A 17,088-nucleotide genomic window follows, 5' to 3' on the forward strand; every position below is an offset into this window, starting at 1 on the left:
CGGCCGAGCAGTCCTCTGCCTGTGACTCAGCCAGTCATGGCTGCACGATACTGAACAACCGTGGGCGAGAATATCACCATTTCCAATTTAGCACAACGTTCTGCTGAGGCACAAAATGTTACTTGTTCCCAGATGCAATTAATGCAGAGGTGGGATTGTTCTTTCTTGTTCTGAGAGCTGTGCTTATCCACAGTCTTATCCACTGATCTAAACCATTTCTGGTAAGAGTTTCGGTGTCGTATTAACCGACAGCAGCATAGTCTTTACGTACTCCTTATGAGCACACACAGATTTCTTCAAAAAAAGTTGTCCACCTAGAATTCACAAGAAGAGATCCAACAAAAAATTGTTCTACAAGGCATTTTCAATTATGCGCTGGTGGGCTCAGTGTTACCCAAAACATAGACATCAAGAGCTTGGCAGAAAGTGAGCGTATTCAGCTTGTTTCTGTTCCTTCTCTGGTCTTAAACCGGAACAAATGCTCCAGTTTAGCTAACACAAATCACGTGCAAATATGCCTGAAGAGGTGAATCAAATGTGGTGAGAAGCCCTGCAAAGAAGTGTGCAAGGCACACACCACACCATGCACAACACTTGCTAGGGTGGGAGAAGCAAGGCAAGATAAAGGCAACAGTATTCCCCAACTAAGAGTTAAGGATTTTTCCTTTTAAATTCACAAAAACATATTCCCAACTTTGTACCACATCCTAAGTACATTCATGTCCTTACATTACAATCCAACCATCCAGATGAAAGCAAATCTGTAAAACAGATTGAAGTCTGCAAGAACTTCCAGCATAGATCTCCAAGCATCTTGTCTATTCAAATAAGTCATCTACTAGGAAGTCTCACACATTCTGAAAGTAATAAATTATGGCTAACAAGGATATCAAAGATGGGGAGAAGGAGTTAACACCACCTCCCCTTCCCCCTGAGTAACGCATTAATTATAGCTTCCTAGCTTGTGTTACTGATTGGCCGAAACCTAACCCTGTAACATTTTAAAGTTAAATGACGGAGGAAACAAGACTCAAGTGCTTTTTAGAAGCCCTGTGAATGTAAGTATCAAATTAATATCAAAATACCCACCATGAACAGTAATTTTTAATTCTCTAGCATTCAGAAACTTTAACACATTAAAGACACATTAAAAATACACAATTGAAATAAAAAGTAGTTGGATGCTAGGGTTAGATACTAGGAAGATGTTTAAGCACTTCTAGAAAAAAAAAAATCATATAAAACTGGGAGCAAAACTTTTTTTGCCTGTACTGACTTAAACATCCAGGGTCTCTTTACACTCAAGGGAAATGGGACACAGCAAGTAGAGTCTATGGTGAGATGCACCTGTGCAAACAGCTTCCAGCCTCCTGGTCAGACACACTTGCTTCCCATCCCATCCTTAAAAGTTCGGACCAAGTAACAATGTGGTCAAGTGCTGGGCCCCGCTACCTCAACAGTGTTAAGCAGCAAATGAAAATAACGAAGAGGTGAGGCAGGGCACGGTGCATCGCACGTTGGGGCGAGCAGGGTCACGAATACCAGTCCCTGACCAACATGGTATTATCAGAGAGCAATATAACAGCCAGGACCTTGGCACCAAGCTGGAAATACCCAATGTGGGAAGCAGCAAGTGCTGCTGCAAACTGGTCTTTCCCTTCTGCTCCAGCCCTGGACCCACAAGAAACACTCCCAGGTGCTTCCCCCCTGGAGGAGGGGCTGCCGAGACCAACAGCCGGGCAGGGCGATCCGCGCTCCTGCGAATGCAAAGCGGCGTGTCCCAGCTTCCTCTGGAAAAACACAACAACTGCACACAAGCACGGGGAGCTGCCACCCATCCCTCGGACCGGAATGCCTGCACAAAAATAAAATGCAATCTTTGATAGAAAAAAAACAACATATTCAGATATCTAAGCATATACCTTTATCTTAAATTCTTTCGGATTAAGGAAAAACGGCAGTGATTTTGTTAACTGCAGCTAAATACCATATCCATTTCAATCAGGGAACAGAAAACACCTAACATGAGCAAGGAAAAAAGGATTTTCACCTGTTTAACAAGCCAATTAATAAGAACATTTATTTTGAGGTATTCCATGTTTAATAAAAGCTTGAGACAGGCCCAAGAGCAGGTTTCACTTTTTGTTTAGAAATGAGAAGCCTGGTGCAGGCCCACCATGATGGATGCAAATGTAACGGGGCACTTACAACTTGTGCACAGTATTTAGGAAAGCTACAGCATTAGCACTAGCTACAATACTTGGAAAATGTTAGTATTTGAGTTTGCACCCACACTTACCACCTCTGGGAAAGACAAAGGCAGCCTATACCATGTTTCTCATGTATCAGTATGTTCCACATACCAACATTAAGAAAATATATTCCCTACTAGGTATCCAAACATTAAGAAAATATATTCCCTACTAGGTATCCACAAACGAGAGGGGGAGAAAAAAAAAAAAAAGAGTAAAAATTTCTCATACACCAGAAAACACAATATCAATACAAGAAACAGAATTCAAACATTTATCTATAATATTTGCATAATTAAAACTTCAGCAAAGGCTATTCATTTGACTAATCAACTACCACTTTTACATTTATAGAATAAAAGCTATAATTTGGATAAGAAGTCAAATGGTTGTGTTAGGCTTTGGCTGCTGCAAGAATGTTAATTTGCTGATGTCAAAGTATTTTGGATGTGCAAAACTAAAAATAGTTAAAAAAAAATGTAACTTTACTAACTTTTGGCAGAAATTTCATCTTCCAGATACCATTTAGAAGATTGCAAGCCAGTAGAAATAAATAGAAAAAAAAAAAGTTCAATAAACCCAGCTTACGAAGGGAACCACTGCTAGCAAGAACTTTGCCAATACTCAAGGCTAAAATCACCCACATAACAACACTTCTCAAAAACTTATCAGATAAATGTTAATGCACATACTATAACCAATACGCTCCTTGAGGCATCTTACCCTTATTCTTTCCACATTACTAATCATACTTTTTGCCCCAAACCAAAAATAAAATGTGAAGGGAAAACACCTGCTGATGTGCCTTGTTTCAAATATTTCTATACAGTAAAAACACACCAGGTATCTTCCCACTAAGATAATTTTACCTGTGATTTTTTTAATTACTCTTTTGTAAGGAAAGAGCAACCACTGTAGGTCTGATGCCAGCCAAGGCTGTGTATACAGCTTGCATTTTGTTGGAATGAGGAAGTTACATTTCACCTCTTACTACTCTTCAGAATCAAGAGAAATAAGAACCCTGATTACTGTGCAAAGGACGATATAAACAAACAGGCCTAAGACAATGTAAAACAAAGTGCCTGAGGGCTTCTGTGCCCAAGAAAAGGGACAGGCATTGCAGATGCATAATTTCTTAGGAAAGAAGTTGACTTAACAAAGCAAACAAACCAGTTTTACTTGGGTTCCTTTGCAACAAGGCTATTTAAAAGTAAGTAGTTAGTTGGATGCACTTGGAGTTCAGATAGACACCAGCTCAAAAGAGAACCTATCTACAGAAGAATCAGAATGGGACATTATGTATTTATTATACTGCATTAATAAAAAATCATGAGACTAAAAAGTTAAGCTAGTGACTTTAATTTTAAACATCATCCTACAGTAAATCAAAACCAAACACCTTTACACAAGTAAAAACTGACCTAAACAGGGGTTTCATTAAACCAGCAAAAACTGTTATCTTCCTGCAGATGCCCTTGTGCAGCAGGGCAGTGAACTGAAGTGGGCACAGCTGAATTCATTGCACTGTCTCTTATCCACACTTTTCTCTTATGGATTTGCCTCACAACTACCTGTGATACCCTTATGGCTATGCCAACCGTGTGTTAGTAGAAGAAATCAGAGAATATGAACAAGAAAGAGACTGAAACCACTATGTTCTGAAACAGCTCCAGCAAAACTACGACTTTCAAAGAAAAAAGAGAAGGTTAAGGACATTTGTATTGCTCTGAGCACCTGAGGCATCTGCAACTAAACTGCAAATAAAAGAGGACAGACTTTTCTTCATCTTGCTACATCATGGTTTAAGTACAGAGCTACGTGGTATTATGTACAGGTAAGTCATATTAAGCACTAGGACAAAAAAAAAGAAGCGCTTAAACCAATAATGTTCCTTAAGAGTTCTTAAATGTAGCATTAGAACCATTTATTATCTTGCAATCATCTACATAAAAAAAAAAAAAAAAAAAAATCTACCACAGAGAGAAATCTCCTACTTAGGATGACAGAGTTTAGTATGCATGTCATAAATCACATACCACATGGTTTGGGTGGTTTTGCTTATTTGTTAACAGTAAAATACTTCCTGCCAGAGAGAAAAAAATATATATATATAAAATGTGCTCTTGTTAATTGCTCTAGGCTTAGGCAGAGAAATGGAAAAAAAATCACCTAATTAATAATGACAGTAGAGGAAAGAAACTTACCAAAGTGCTGTTTCAAGCAAAATCCCTTAGTTAGGGCTACAGAATTTCTGCTGATGAACCCAAACAATATTGACAATTTCCTAGCAAATCCTATTGAAGATATTTCTGCGCATAAACAAAGGCCGTAAAGTAAAAGTCAAAAAAGAAAGAACAAATCCCTGAGCCATCCTCTCAGTTATCATGGGCTACCACAATTACTACCACATTCCCCGGGCAGGGGGGGAGAAGCACACACCCCAGCCCAGGAAATGTTCAGGAGCTACTCAGGACAAATCTGAATGGCAGTTTAGTAGAATTATATGATATAAATAGAAAGTGTTTGCATGACAGTTTCCTTTCAGAAAATAATGTTTGTGTGAAAGTTTCCTTTCTAAATGGCACATCTAACTTGCATAGAATTCATTTTTATTAATTCAGTTCACAGTCTCCTCATAGATTTAAAATATATATATTCCTTTCTCCGTTCAACACTACTACATGTGCTTAGCAATTCCTGTACTGCTAGCTCCTTTCATTCATCCTTAACCACAGAGCCACAAAGCTACTGTACTACCCCTCCAAGTGGAGAAAGTTTCCAGTTTAAAGGAAAAGTTACATATTCTAGTACTCCAAAATAGTTTTCCTATTTTTTAACTTGACAAAAACTTCAACGCTTTACTTATTTAAAAAAAAAAAAAAGCTTTAAATATTTTCACAAACACTACTGTTCAATGTCCACCTTATTTTGGAAGCCAAGTGAATGACAATAATTAATTCAAGCAATTAACTGCAGAAACAAGCGCTACACAAAAACTCAAATTAAAGTTTTTACTGAAAACAGTCAAAGGGCTTTGCCCCTGTCCATTCCTAAACACTTAAAGTGGCAAAGGAAAAAGTAGGAAGCAGAGAGCTTGGCCTAGAGAGAGGATCAAAGCTGGTTTTGCATTCCTGTAAGTTCTGAACTATTTATTGCACAAGCTAAAAAAGCCTCACACAGCGCAGGCAGCCCCAACAAGCCCCCCAATGCACACGAGGTCCATGGCGCTGCGCGACTGGCAACACGAGTCGCAATAGGCAGCGACAGACCCCCCTCCACCTCCACATCTCGGATCACTACAGAAGCAAGATTCACTTGCAGGGATATAACGCCTTCAGACTGAAGAAATATTCTCCTGATATACTTAAAATTCCTTGCTAAAGACCACAAGAATGAGATTACAAAAAGTGGTTCTTAATTGTTCACTCAAATTCTGTTGACTCAAATGAGTCAGTCCTGTTAATGGGTTCTGTTAACTCAAATTCTCAACTGTTCTGCCAAGAACATTATCTTCAATTTCAAATAAAGATTTTAGTTAAAACTCCAGAGTACTTTTCATTAAACAGATTTAAGAATTCCTTTAATAGGCCTCTGAAAAATGCCACGCTTCTGGGATTTGAAGGAAAAGGAGCAAGGTCCAGAAGTAGAAAAACAAAACAAAACAAACAAACAAAACACAGAGAAATATATGATTCTTCTCAGCTATGTTTGAAGTTTTTACAGAAGTCAAAGAGAAATGCGTTTTTTATAATACGCAAAGAATCATCATGTAGAAGTGGCACAGACGCAACATTATAACTATACATCTTCATTTTATTCACCCACTCCCCCTCTCAGATATGCAAAGATAGTTTCCATAGTAACATGAGAGACTTCGTAATATATCCAAAAGGAAAATAACAGCAGCTTATGTAATAACTTGAAATTCACCTTTGTAAAATATATATATATATATATGTTTATTTTAGGACAACATACATAATGATTATTTACTCTTAACACATACCATATGTGGTCAAGATAAACATCTCAAATTCCTGTATTTTGAAAAGTTACTTTGACAGACAGGATGTAACAGCCTAACACCAATGAATTTTTCAATATGCCCTTCCTGCTTATCACCAAATGAGAACATAAATATTAAATACAGAGAGCACATCAATCACAACACACAAGCTATGATCAATTAAAAGGACAACAAATCGTTTATACAAATCTGGAGGAAAAAAGGGGAAAGCAGCAAACTACATTTTAGGTGTTTTTCACAGAGAAGCTTCCCAAGATCAGCTGCCGCTGTCAGGGATCCAGGCCTCCCGTGACAGCCCCCTGCCAGCTCAGATGGCCATGGTAGATGAGCATCGCTGAGGCGGGTTAGCGAGGAATGAGCCATGCCCAGCGGCTGCAAGGAGCAGCTAATCAGGGCCTGGTAGAAGGTCCCTGGCCAGAGATTCCTTCAGAGAGCTGAAGGAAAACACAGGAACCTGTGGATGAAGAGATGGTATTAAGCCAGGGAATGAATGTCTGGGTAGTGGGATATCAAAGGGTTTTAAGAGAGGGTCTACTTCAGGCTATGGTGAGCGCAGAGAAGGGAAACAGCGGCCAGGTAAATTTGCAACAGCAGGACCAGAGTCTTCAGGAGAGATGAAGCTGATGGACAAGCAAAAGAGTTCACAGGACAGGAGAACATGCAGAGCACTTAAAAGTTACAATGAAAACACCGGAAAGCCTGCAAGGTAAAAACACTCAGCTATAGGCAAAGGAAATGATGAGTGCTTGGGATGTTATCTCTAAGTGGGATTCCAGCGCCAATGGTGAGAAATCAACCCTAGCTGCATAAGGACTAACCTTTTGGTTGGCTGTTGATTTTATCTTTGTTTCAAAAACCTCTACTGATGGAGGCAACTGCAGCTTTGCCCATACCTGGCAGTTACGCCAACCCACCAACTGCTGATTGAGCAATTGAGAGCCCAAAGCCCAGCTGCACAAGGCTTCTTTGTTGGAGTTTTCCTGTTCTTTATCAACAACAGGACGGCACATACTCAGAAATAAAGCCAGAGGAAACTGAGAACATAGGAGAAATGAATAACCAGATTTCAGGAGCTGATGACTCTGCACGGAGGCATTCATGAAATACATGACAGAAGGCCTCTGATTTCTGCCAACCCAGGAGAAATAGCAAGACTAGATCATGAAGTGCTCAACTACAGACCTACCAAGGAAAATGACAGCATAAAACAAACTCAGAGCTTTTGCCACAGAAGAAATTACTAACCTTAAAAATCAATTTGTTAGAGCAGTGACAGAAAGCTCACAACCTTTTACAACCTGAGCTGGTGAAAATACTCGTGCAGAATCACTGCACGCTCTGTATAACTCCAGCACACACAAAGCCTCACACAAACCGACTTTAAAATGGATTACTCCAGCTTAAAAACAAAGAAAACACACACACACCTGAAATGCCAACCCCTGACACTGCAGCAGTTTTGACGTCCCCTCAGGGATGCAATATTATGGACAGCTGAGGACTCTGCCATCCCAGGGACAGACAACCCTTCTCTCACTTCCAACCCCACTGGCCAGTCCCACCCTCTTCCTTCAGCTGCTGCTGGCTGAAGTGTTTCATGCAAGCGTCTGATGAGGAATTCACAGGCTTCTCTGGCGCCTGCTTCCTGCCGCCTTCCTTCCCCATAAGTTAAGGCAACAGGCAGTGCTTAGGGACTCTGGGGACAGAAAGGGTGTGAAGCAGAAGGGCGAGCAGGAACTTGCTCCACCCGGTCACTGGCAAGGGCCAGGATGAGCTGGGATGAGCGCCCGGATTTGCGTTGCCAGCCACGCTGTGGATCAGCTCCTGGGGAGGAAAACCCTCCTGCAGCCACCCACATGAGAGCCTTAAACCAACTGAGAAGTTGCAGCTTTAAAAAAAAAAGAGTTTACTAGAAATTCTGCCTGCTCCAGCCCCTTACTTCCAAGTCACACTCACAACGCTGACTGTTGAGATGATGGAGAAATTCCAGAGTGGAAATTCACTGGAGAAAAGCACAAGTTTTCCAATGACTTTCAGAAAAAAAGGCTACATTATGGTGCTACCCTTCAAGTGATCTAGATAAATAATAACAGCGATTTAACTTAGACTTTCAAATAAGAAGGCAATTACAGAGCAACTTAAGAGTCAATGACCAAACTGAAAGCAATGAATGCCAAATCACTGTGTGAGGGCTTGGAAGAGATTTCTTAAGCCTTTCAACTCAATCAAGCAGCGAGCAAGCACAGACACAGAATGAATGAGAAAAAAAAAAAAGCTTTGTCATATGTTTTGGTGGAAACAGTTTTGTTCATCTGATTTTCATCACCATGACGAAATGCCTTCAGTACTTTTTGATGTTACATATTCAGGTGACATTTTTAAAGTGCCATTAAATAGGCGTACACAAGAAGACAGCAGTAGCCACCATCTAATAAGCAAACAAGCAAGCCCTGAGCATCTGCTGGAATATCACAAGAGCAAAAATCACAGGCCATCTAAATTACTTTCACCAACCTCACTAACCCGGCAAAAACTTCCAATCGTAGAAATTTGTTGAATCACCTCTGTAACTTTAATCTTATAGGTAAAAACTGCCCAGCTAATATTTAACCTAGATTTCCTGCACTGTGATATACGTTATTTCCTCTTAACCACAGAGAATTAAAAAAAAAAAATGTTACTGATGTCTTTTTATGAACAACTTGCACATGCTGCGCCCCCCACACAGCTTGCCCCCTACATATTGCCCCCCGCACACAACTTTTTCCCATCACCTTTTACCATTCTTTCTGAGTCTTTCAGTCCCTGTTGTTGCTCTCCTCTGTCACTTGATTGACACTCAACACTCGATACAAAACTGCAATGAATAAAATAGCTGCTTCTCTCCAGCCCAGTGTTGTGAAGTCACCAGAACTGCATGTCACCTCTCCAAGCAATATATTTTAAGGAAAGAATCCTAGAAAATATGACTAAAATGACCCCCTGAACAGGTCCTGTATTTTCCTTCCAAGCTTCAAGAGCTTTTCTGGCACACAGTCACTCAAACTATGCGGGTTAGTTACCAACCAGCTGAAGATAGACTCAAAAGCTGTATTTTATCAAGCAGATACGTGTGGTTCAAAACCTCTTGGGGATGTGGACCAATTCCAGGGTGTCTCTTAAGCATACACAGCAATTCGGTGTAGAAAATACATAAGTAAAACATAAAAAAAAAATCCACCCATAAGATATTACATTTACTGCATAAACGTATTTCTACACAAGATACACGCTTTCAGGATTCGGGGACCAAGGAGCCTCTCACTTCGGTCATTTTCTAGCTCGTATAGCATGAAAAAAAGACCCTGACACTTTCATACAAGCTGAGATTCAGAGTTGATAATGCGTGAAACGCTACGCACCGTGCTGATGCTGCCTGCAAGAACCGCACAGTACCACCTACCGCCAGGCTAAGTGCATCTAACAAAAAAATAAGGAACAAGTAATGGTGACCCGCTTTTCCAAGGCAGCGCATCGGGGCGCGCGCGGCAGCCCCGCCGCCTCCCCGCGCGGGGGTCCCCGCTCCGCGCGCGGCTCCCGCTGCGGGCGCCGCCGCCCAGCGCCGCGGAGGCGGCGCCGCTGCCGGGGCTCCGCACTGCCGCTGCGGCCGGCTCCCCGCGGCGCCCCGCGCGCCGCAGCCGTTACCTGCCACAACGGCCGCGCTCTCGCCGCCTCTCGCCGCCCTCCTGCCGCCGCCGCCCGCCTCCAGCGCGCATCCCGCGGCGGCGGCAGCCAGGAGCATCGCCAGGAGCGGCGCCAGCAGCGCGGCGGGCAGCGCCCTCGGCGCCCGGGGGCCGCTCATGGTGCCGCTGCCGCAGCAGCGCAACAGCGAGGGAGGGAAGCGGGCGCCGCTCCGCACCGCCGCCGCCGCGCACCCCCGCCTCGGCGCCGGCCCCCACCGCCGCTTCCGGGGCCGCCAGCGCGACACGTCACCGCGTGCACGTCACCGGGGCGGGGCCTGAGGGGCCCGCTCGCGGGGGGGGGGTGGGTGGAGGGAGCGGTGCGCGCGGTGCTGCGGCGGTTGGCGCGGGGTTTCCCGCGCGCTGTGACGTCACGTGACGTCACCGGAGGAGGCGCCGTGTGACGCGGGGAGGGAGCGGCCGTTGGGCTCGGAGCGGTGTCTGGAGAGAGGGGCCCCGGGAAAGGCTCCTCGTCTGAGGAGAACCCGGCTGATGCGCAGGAAAAGCGGTTTGGGGTCTGGGGAGCGCGTTAAAATTTGCCCTGTTCGCGTCAACGCTGCAGCAAACGGTGTCACCTGCAGAGTTTCCTGAAAGACGGACTTGTGTGCAAGAAAATTTAGTTTGGCACATTTAGCCTACTCTGAAGTAGGAAAAAAAAAAGTAAAACTGATCTGATCATGCTAAAAGCTTTGTCAATTGTGAAATTAATATACCACTCTTAAATGCAGCAGGAAATAATTTCTTTAGAGCCACAACTAACTTGCCTGCTTCATCGCAGCCGAGGTGTATGTCCATCCTATAAGCAAACTTTGAAGCCGTTACAGTGGTGATCTGGGTAATCCCTGTGCAAAGCTAAGGAGCTCTGCGTGCCCTGCGCACAGCCCTGTGGTTCCTGCTGCTGATGCAAGGTCTTTGGCCAGCCATGCACCCCACCCGGGTAGATGCTGCTCGAAGGGAACAGCGAATGCGTGTGATGAAGACTCACCCGGTCTGTTTAACTTCAGGGAGGGGAGCGGGAGCCGAGTAAACTCCCCCGATGGAAACAAGAAACCAGCTGCTAGTTTAATTCATTTGTTAACTTTAACACACAAAGCGATAAGTATCCATGAGGGGTTCGCAAAGGAGGCAGTTTTCCTGGGAGAAGGGGAGCAGCTTTGGAGAGCCTGGCTGTTGGAGGGGACGTGCCTGCTCTCCCACACTGCTGCGGGGCCGTTATCTGGTGCCCGCACTGAGGAACACCCCTCACAACCACCTCCCGCTGGCTCTTGGAGCCCTTCAGGTGTTTTCTGTCCCACAATTTGAGAACAGCTGAGGTTCGAAGGCACCACGTAGTCCAGCCTCAGTGCTCGGAAGGTTTCCTGAAGCATGGGAAGTTGTGCACTGCCAGACAACAAGCGTGGTCGGAATGAGCTGTCCAGCGCGTGCTTACAGAGCAAGCGGCTTTGCAGTTCACAGTTACCTGTCATTTAGGAACGCTAGGAGCAAATCCAGGTAAAATGCAGGAATATTTAGGTTTCTTCCAACTATGAAACACTATGATTTAAGTCTTCTTGAAGAATTGCTGAACTCTTTATTTCATGGACGCAGGGTGGGTGGGCTCCACTCATTGGGCTCAGTCCCTTTGGACTATGAGGGGACTGTGAATTTGCTATTGACACCATTTTACAAGCCTTACTAAAATCAAGGTAATCCACCCCATCCCCTTATCTGTACAGCCAGACATCACGGAAGACAAATAAAATAAATCTGTCTTTTCCGAATCACCTCTCTGCCATTCACGGACCTGAGAATGGCTTCTAGAAAGACTAGTTCCATGATGGTCTTCGGAGAGAGGCAAGGCCGGCTGGCTGTTGTTCTCTGGACCTTGTTTTGCTAATGGATGTGATATTTGCCTTTTTCTGGGTACTGGAGCTCTTCTAGTTGCCACAGTCTTCCAGAGAATTTAGGAATCAGCGCCAGGACATCAGCCAGTTTCCATAGCACCTCCTGTCCAGTCCTATGGACTGGTATACATTTAATTTACTTACACGCTCCCTAATTCAACCGTCCTTACTGTGCCCCTCCACATTTTGCCACTGGACGTGGAGTTGTGGGGGCTGAGAGCTGAGTTTGCCATAAAAGCCAAGGCAAAGGTAGCTCCGAGTACCTCAGCCTGTTCCTCACCCCCTCGCAGCCGCAGGTGCTATGGATCCTAGGCTGGTAGGTTTGTAATGAAAACTACGTAGACTGTGGCCCCTCCACGTGCAGGGACTTCGAATAGGCCAAAATTGGCGTGAATGGGGCGCGAATGGGACTGTCTGTGTGTGGAGGCTCCAGGAGCAGCACCCAGCTCGTGGCACCGAATTAGCCTCTCCCTGTCCGTGCGGCCCCAGGGACAAAGACCATTGACCACATCCCAACGACTCCCAGAGGCGGCGCAGGACGGAGACAGGGATCACTCTTTTACAAAAAAGAGTGCAAAAAGGCATACCCAAAACTCACCAAAAGTAGTTAACTTGAGAGGGTTTCGGTGGCATGAGGAGGGCTTGACAGCACAGTGTATATTTGCATGTTTTGAACTGCCGTTCCCATTAGCATATTTTTCATCCACTTTTGTGTGTGTGGTTTGTTGCTTAGGAAAAGGGATAAGAAATAATATTTTGTGTTGTTTAATACCTGAAGTTCTTTATAATACGGTAGACTCAGCCAGTACTGAAAGGTTCTGGAAGCAGGTTTGAACAGTAGAACGAAGAAACAACAACAAAAAATATTTTTCTGCTACTTACAATCTCTGCAAACTACAAGATGAGAGGGCAGGAAGCTCCGAATAAATTTGAAGGCTCAAAAGGAAGAAAGAATTAACTAGGTATAGAAACAGGCTGATCCTAACAGATGAGAAAGGGGAAACAAATCAGACTGAAAAAAAAAAGAAAGAAAGAAAGAAATGCGGGAGCTACAGAAAAGACTTTTAGATTTCTAATCCTAATTTTCATTTTTTTTAGTCACAGTATTAACAGTAGTATTTCTGAGAGTTTTTCTCCTGTAACACATACAAACCAAAGCAAGTACAAATAAAATTTTATTTAAGCCTGAAAGCAAAGGATGTTCTGCAAACATTACAGCTATTCTTTGCAGCTATTCCTCTTTCTATTATGGAAGCTTTGCCTACACTTCTTCCATTGATTTGTTGAATCCCATAAAGGGAGAATGGTTCCATTCCCACTAGAAGATGGTTAGACGATGGATTGCAGTTGATGTTTGTTTATTTCAGAAATAAACAAAGACTCAGTTTGTTTACAGGATACCCAGACACATGTCCGGAGATACCAAATCAAGAGAGAAACAGCATAACGAATGGCTGAAACCAATGAGGCAGCCCTTTTCCAGATTTCTGGAATCTGCAGTAGGAGCCAAACAGCTCACCAGGACACAGGCCAGCTAGGGTCAGAGCGGTAGGACAACTATTTGGCATGTCAATTAAATTACAATAGAGCAATCGTTGTCACATATTCTGAATCCTAGAAGGGCTTTCAAGAGTAACACAAAAGCAGTTGTGGGAATTAAACTGTTAGAGAACAGGGTGATCAGAACTCTGCTAAAACCTGCATGGAGCAGTGGTGAAGATGATGAGGACTGAGGCCCTCTCCTCATCTCAGTCACTGTGAACACGCATCACTGTGACTTTGTTTTTGCCAAAATTCACTGCCAGACTCTAAAAGCTGCCAAAAGAGAAAACTGTCCAGACATTTTATTCAATTTTAGGAAGGCTTCGGTTGTGACAGTTTTGCATCTTCAGCAGTCATCATCGGTTTGTTTGTAGTTCACACTTTTTATCTGAAAAGTTGGATCGCATACTTAGTGTTCAGTGAACAGCAGCCCTACATAACCAACCAAGATACTGCAAGTGACTTGTTTGCTATTTTTCATTTTCTTTTTTCAAGTAATGTAAGAATTCAAACCAGTCCAACACAGAAGTGATAGCCATAGAGATGACTCACTAAAAAAAAAGGCCATCTCAGGAGAGAGTACAGATAACTTTTATTATCTTTGGGAAAAAAAAAAAAAGGGAGCATTTACATCATATCTCTTTCACCTCTGAATTTCAATAAATCTCCTCATCTACCCTTGCCTGTAGCAGAGTCAGGCAGGGCTTTGTGACTGCTGATTCCTGGCTGTTCCTGCTAGGCAGCAAACAAGGAGAAAGTGCAGTTAGAATAAATGCTAAGAGGCCCTAAACTGTAGGTGACCAGCTCTTATTTTATACCAAGCTGATCAATTGCGAGGAAAAAGACCTTAGAAATTGCCAATACCAAAGTATTTGGCCACGTTAATTTGGCAACTACAAAGATGTTAGCAGCAACTAATGAAAACGTGCTTGTGTAGGCCTTCATGGGGAGCAAAGTTGCTACTCACTTATAACAGGAGTTCCTCAGCACAGGGTGCCCGTTCTTGTTGATAGGGCAGTTCTGTGGAATCACTTGCAAACTACTCAGTGGCTGTAAAATAATAGGAAATTCTGTCTAGGTAAGGAGCCACAGCCCCGTTGCCTCCTAACACAGGGAGTTATTCTTTACGTGAATGAGCACCTGAGAAAAATGTTGGCAGGTTAATTATATGACGGAAATCATTTTGTTCTTTAAATAAATACTTGAGGTGAGAACAAAGAGTAGTTTTTTCCTTGTGAGAAAGCAAGAAGGAACACACTCTTTTACTCCAGATATTATTCTGGTAGTTTTAGTAGGTAATTAAAAAGTGGGAGAAGCAATCCCTCAGTGAGAGGGCAGAGCCTGAGTAGGAGATTACGTTCCCATGATCCCTGCCTCATAGATAGCTGTAAAAAGCCTCGAAGTCGTATAGTGTATATTGTGTGTAAACACAATCCCATTCAGTTCGTTTGTGGCAAACTGAAATGGCTGCTTTGAGGCCACAGCAAGCAGATTGTTTCCTGGAATGTGTGAAACCTGGTGCACATCCTGTAAACAGGATCTGCCTCCGGATCCGTGAGCGCTCTGGCACACGCTGCCAGCCACGAGGAACGAGAGAAAGTAACACGGAAAATAACTGCAGAGACACCCAGAACGGTGAAAACGGTGTGAACACTATTGACCTTACCCATGCTGGGAAAAAAACAAATATCATTCATTTTGTCTCTTTCTGACTTTATTTTCTTTATGCTTTGGATTAGGTGAAATGGGAAGAAAAGAATAGACCAGTTCCTCAGCAGCAAGGCAGTGGAAACCAACTGTCTTCCTGCTTTCAAGTACAACTTCAGTCTTTTTGCATTATGACTTCCAGCAAACAGCTGTATTTCTAAGGAAAAAAAAAAAGAAAGAAAGAAAAAAGCAAAATCTCCATTACTTACGTCTTCAGTTTGTGTTCACTCCTGCTCCCATTGCAGGTTATAGTATCTGCTCACCAAATGCAGGGCTTCGGAGGGTGTGCTGAGCTTGCCTGAGCGCTCCAGCTGAACGGGCGTCATGAGATTCCTTGGGTTTAGGTTTCTTTTTATTCCCTACCTGCCTTCAGGGGGAAACTGGGAGAGTGTTGGTTAGGGGAGGGACAAAAAACTCTTAATTCAATGGCAAACCTCTGATACTATGGTACGGTGGGTGTCCTGTAGACAGGAAGGACCCACTTCAATGTAGTTACTTTTGAAATTAAGTTTAAGGGACTCTGAGATCCCTCCAATTGAGTGGTATAGCATTTATAAAATTAAAACCACTGGAACCATCAGTTCAGGCACTGCATAGCAGCGTCTGTTGAGAAAATGAGGAAGCAATTCCTGTTATCCAGAGGTGTCTGACCACCCTTTCAGGGCTGTGAACATTGACCTAAGAGATTACGTGTGTCATTTTCTTTGAATATCCATTGGAATCCATTACCGGGAGAGCTTTCCCCTGGCACAAAGCTTAGGAGAAAAAGGGCGCACGCATCAGGTCTGGGTCTGTACTAATTGCTCTGAGCATTTTAACAGAACATTTTCACTTCATAACTAATCTTGAAAGACTAGGAGAGACTCAAAAAGGTACTTGGCTTCAAAGATGGTCTCCCACTGGAACTGGCTGCACTAACACCAGGGGTCTTCACAGCACTGATTGCTTAAGACTTACCCTCTTGCTAATCCCTCCAGCACTGACACCTTCTACAGGATCTTGGTGTCTCTATAGCCTGAGAAAGGAAAACAAACTCGAGCAATCTAGCCACAAATCCAAACCCGGGCTGCCAGTGCCTCCTGAATTAAGAGGACTTGATGTTTCTGTGCCACTTGTGAGGAGTTACTGCAGAGCAGCCCTGCAGAGCGCTGCAGAGAGACTGCAGCAAACCCTGCCCCGCGCCTGTGGGCCCTGCCTTAAAGCAGGGCACCTACCTGCTGCCTCGAGGCGTCACCAGCAAGGCAGAGCATGACGTGAGGGGTCCTTAAATTCTAACAACCCCCCCTTTTAGACCTAGCAAATAACCTGTAAACTCACACCGAAATAAGGAAACTAATAAACAGCTTAAAGAAGTATTATGAATAAAAAATTCAACTGTCTAACGTGAATCCCAACTGAAATCTTAATACAGCACCGAGCCTGTAAGGGATGTTGCTGTCCCACAGCGCTGCCTGCTCCCAGCACAGGCAGAACCTGCAGCATGGACCTGTTTGCAGCACAGCCTGTTCCTGAGCACTGGCAGCAGCCACCTCTTGGTTCAGATGCCTGGACTGAAATCCCAAGGAGAAATCCACTATCCACTTCTTGTGTAATAACCTTGCCCTGGTATTTTCTGCAAAGGGGCAAATTTCAGCCTAGGGAAAACTGGCAAGGAGACTTAACTTTGTGATGAGAACATACTCATTTCAGCTGGGTTGTATCCCATTTTCTGAGAGATCTGCAGTATAATCTACCAAAACAGAACAAAATCTTAAGGCCTGTGTAATTGAACTTGTTCACTGAACTGCTTGGAGCTTAGAACAAAATATCTAGATATTTGAAAGGTTATTTCTTCAGTAACATTTTACATTGTGTATATCTTTCTGCTGCTAAGAAAGATCATCTTTGTAAAAATGCAAAACTGAAGTGAGATTTTATAAAAATGTTTGGAATACCACAGCTGTAAGAATATTAACTTT

At 43.5% G+C, this 17,088-nt stretch overlaps 1 protein-coding gene across 2 annotated transcripts in view; it reads right to left on the reverse strand.

Moving 5' to 3' along the window:
• STIM2 (stromal interaction molecule 2) overlaps positions 1-10,045 on the reverse strand; it is a 58,953-nt gene extending 48,908 nt beyond the window's left edge. For both annotated transcript variants that reach the window (XM_088539930.1, XM_088539931.1), the window contains exon 1: positions 9,964-10,045. The gene's annotated coding sequence lies outside the window, so the exon portion shown is untranslated. The remainder of the gene's footprint in view (positions 1-9,963) is intronic.
• Between the last annotated feature and the right edge of the window lie 7,043 nt (positions 10,046-17,088).

Source organism: Tinamus guttatus, unplaced genomic scaffold, assembly GCF_059628265.1.
Source record: "Tinamus guttatus ecotype Peru unplaced genomic scaffold, ASM5962826v1 Tinamus_guttatus_pri_ptg000052l, whole genome shotgun sequence".
Lineage (NCBI taxonomy): Eukaryota > Metazoa > Chordata > Aves > Tinamiformes > Tinamidae > Tinamus > Tinamus guttatus.